The sequence below is a fragment of the Durio zibethinus genome, chromosome 25 (assembly GCF_047325235.1).
Source record: "Durio zibethinus cultivar Kanyao isolate XHJ-2024 chromosome 25, ASM4732523v1, whole genome shotgun sequence".
Taxonomy (NCBI): domain Eukaryota; kingdom Viridiplantae; phylum Streptophyta; class Magnoliopsida; order Malvales; family Malvaceae; genus Durio; species Durio zibethinus.
Window position 1 is genome coordinate 1,125,902 of NC_143186.1, and position 4,386 is coordinate 1,130,287.

A 4,386-nucleotide genomic window follows, 5' to 3' on the forward strand; every position below is an offset into this window, starting at 1 on the left:
AAAGGTTTAGTGCACATTAGCTGACAGGGTTTTAAGAAGGTAAAATTACAAACCAAGACATGAGTACTTGGTGTAATGAAATGGACTTCTTGATAGTGAGCCATGTTGGAACAATCTGAGGATCTTTGGTAGTTTGATGATTAGATCAAATAGTTTCACTTAAAGGATACAACGAGGGTGTCCCAAGATTAGGTGAAGGGGTGTCATCCCTAGTGTAGGCACACCCGAGGCCCAAGCACTATCAGTAAAATCTGTCAAGATGGCTCAAGCCTTGGGCTCGTAATAGGTACAAAGATTGTTCGTACAAGCTCCCAAGGCCAAGGAAAACACTTCTAGAAGGCTCCATTAGCACTAGGCCTAGGTATGAGTAGACTAGGTCTTAACAGACCCAAAATGCTAAACCTTCTAGAAAGATATGGAGACTGACTTGGTTAGGATAGTTCTTTATAAAATTTGAACTCATTAATGTAGTTTTATGTAATCTCTTTGTAATCTTGGACTCCATAATAGCAATTGGATTGAGTCAATCCTCACCATTGTTTTATGGAGGCTTCAACTATAAATAAAGGGTCTTCTCACCCTCATTTGATGATTAGAAACACTTGAGCCATACAAGTTATAACATTTCCAACATTTCTTTTATCTTCTAGCCTTTTTTACGTTTAAGTGCTTTCAGTTATTCTTTTAAGTACCCACTATTCTAGAGTGTTTTAGGCTTACTTAGGCATACAAGGAGGGGATATCTAGCCTAAGGCTACATGGTGCTTTGGCATAAATCCTAGGCCTTTGACATTGGCATTGGCCTTTAACGGGCTTGTTGTGTCGACGCATGGGCTTAAAAACTTCTAACCCATCACAACACACATATATATATCATGCTTGGCCTAGCTTGATTATTTAGCAATGGGTTTGCTTGCCAAATTGTGTTGTGTCATTGGCCATCCAACCTATTTGACACTTTTAGAAATTATGGATGATGTATGAAGAAATAAGGGATTTATCAATTCATTAAAACATATGTAAATTGACTTACTGATATTCTCACTCTGTTCTTTTGGGCAAAATTCTAAAGTCTAGAGGTTTTCTTCTAGGTCAAAATACTATAGTTATATTGTATCATTGAGCCATTACTAAGGTTGTTGATGGGTATTTCAATCTTTAATTTCAACTAGTGTTTTTGAATGAAATTACTTAAGATGTTAGTAGCACACATTGTTTAATTTGTACTCAATTGAATAATGGTCATTTCATCGAGTTGTCAATAGTTTTATCATTAGTCTAAAGTAGGGAACACAAATCTTGACCTTAATCATTAGTCTAAACTATTTCGATGTTTGAAAATTGGCTTATACCAACATTTCTTTGCTTATTGTGTTTTTTAATTTTGTATTTTTATTTTGTCTGTGCCATTTAAGAGGACACTTTTGAATCGTTTGCTTTTCTAATCTACTTATCATATCCTTCTTATTAGTGTAAGTGAGTTCTGCTTCTCTTTGGCATTTTTGGTGTAACTTTGCAATTTCACTATAGAATAATCATTATACAAATCTAAAAACAAGTAAAAAAATTTGCTTCATCTTTTACAAGCCAAAAAGGTACTCGATATACTGCATAATATGATTTAAGTACTTTGAAATTGGAGAATCTTTGATTCTTTTTATACTGGTTAATTATAAATGACTTTTTAAAGACACAAAAAGAGTCTTACACTAGTTAAAAGAAAGAACAATATGTTAAAATTTTACTCGCTGCTAAAAGTTACTCTATTATCACTATAGGAATGTTGTAGCTATGCATAGCCATGACTACAATGTTTAAAAGGTATTTTTATTTCTTAGAGGCTGTATTTGAATATTAGTTTTTATGAAAAAATAGGGCCAACAACCAAAAAGGTTTATGCTTCAGTTGCATCATATTTGTGAGAATTTCCCTTCGAGATTTGACATCATGGACCTCTATTTGAAATAGATTATTGAGATGGGTTTAATCACTAAAGCTTTATTGGAGACAATAAAAAAGCTAGAGCAAGCAATTAAAAGTAGCTACATGTGTTAATTATGTTGGTGCAACTACTATTGAATATCTGTACTAGTTTTTAAAGCTTAACCTTGTAGGGTTGCAAGTGTGATATAAGGTTTATATACTCAATTTTGTAACATATCATATATATTAAGTTCTCTTTTTTTTTTCTTTATCCATTTAATGCAATTGTGCAATATATTAATTGTACCACATTTGAAATGGATGTAAAATGCAAATGCTAGTTGGTAGTTAAGTAATAGTTTTGGGTTGATTGGACCATTTGGAAAAAGCATTCAACTTTGCAACCACGTGGTGTTTAGAGATTTAACATTTCTATGACATGGTTGGTAGTTTCTCACCTTGTTTTATGATATATGGCATCTATGAAATGGATATAATGTTTCTCACCATAAGAAGTCAACCATTGATTTGCATAGGAATCTATTGAGATCACATGAGTGTAGATCATAGTGGCTTTCTAAAAGGACTAGTATTTGAGGTTTAATGATTATTTTTTTTTCTTTCTTTAATATATAATATTTTACTGTAATTTGAGATTGGTTTCTTGCCATTATGGATTGAAATTGGATAGGCTTGAACAAATCTTGTATATTGATAATGCTTTTGCTTTGATAAAATTTTTTCTATAGAGTTCATGTTATAAATCTATGAATCTATCACAAAAAGCTGCTAATAATGGGTTGTTCATTTTAGAGGTTTCTCTTAAGTACTTCTAATATATGACGGCATTTGTTTTCAGCTAAAGGATGATTGCTGCTTTTTGTATATAGCCTGCAAGTGCACAAATCAAGTAATAAAATGGAGTATTACAGTATCATGTCCTCAGGGATTATAGAATACATTATTGGGTTGTTCACAAGTACCAAAGGTGAAACCCTAAAAGTTTATATCTAAACAAATAAAAATTAAGGGTTTGGTTGCAGGAAAAGTAAATATTAAAAGCTATGTGTGGGCAAGGTCCTTAACTTCACTAACTGTTACTTGGGAAGTAAAAGAATGTTTCCAAAAACTAGATCTAAGAAAATAAGTTTTAAAAGGTTACAAAATAAAGAAATTTGAGTAGATCGAATGCTTGAAGAAATCTTGAAACAAAGATTGCATGAAAAAAAATTTAAAGAGCAAGAAACTAAATGTAGGCCGAATCTTGAAAGAAATAAAAGAAAGCTTTGATCAATCTTGGAAAAATAATGCTTGCCGAATATTAAAGAAAAGAAAACAAGATTTGCAAACTTGAAAGCAAGAAGGGAAAGATCTTGAAAATAATGCTTCTTGAACTAAATGAATTTAAAAGAAAACAAAAGCTATGGTTATTGGCAAATCTGTCGTCTAAGCCAATAACTCACCTAAAGAATTAAAATAACTGATAAAAGAGAAAAGAGAGAAGAGAAGAGAAGTGAGGGATGATGAAAATGAATGAATGGCCTTCCTATTTATAATAGAGGGTTCGACCAAGGTGGTATAGGCTTCATAAGAGTTTGTTTTCAATTTAAATACAAATGATGAGCTTATTCTTGATCTCTAAAGCTTCATAGAGTTTGTTTTCAATTCAAATACAAATATATGAGCTTATTCTTGATCTTTAAAGCTTCATGACTGAATGAGACTTTCCTTGCTTGAGTGTTCTTTGCTGAATGATCTCTTGATGGTTCAATCTTGGCCCTTGCTTGTATCATGATCAAATCTTATATAATCTCCTCTATTGGATTTGACTAAAGGTTGATGTTTCAAGAACAAGTTGATTTTTATCCAAGTCTTGAATTTTAAATAGATAAAATCCTACTCCAAGTTAAATTCTTTAAGGCTAAGCAATAGGCTCCATGGTGAACTTCAATTCCTTTTGGCTGAATGCACCTAGCCTTCATTACCAAAAAAAGTACATGGTAGCTCTCTTGGATTGCTTTGGCCGAACATGATTGTGCTTGTGGAGTCCATGATCTTGGAACTAGTTCTTCTCCTTTGTATGGCTAAATGAGTAGAGTCTTTGTGCAGCACATTTTCTTCATGGCTAAGCAAAGGAGTCACGCTTGGATTACAATTCTCTTTTGGCCAAACATGATGGAGTCCAATTGCTTGAAAAACTTGATCAAATGTGCCTTATCCATTCTTGAATTTGAAATGGCTAAATGTGATAGGGATGGAGTAATCCTTGTGCTTTTCAAATACTTGCTTTGTCACATAAATGGATGATGGGAAGCTATAGGGTTTGGTTACAACCTTGCATTGCATGGACGAATATGCATCTTCTTGTATGGACTGCATGAAAATCAATTCCTCCAATCTTAAACCCTAAAATTATGAAAATCACATTAAAAGTACCAAAGTCCATAAAAAAATTTAAAATTT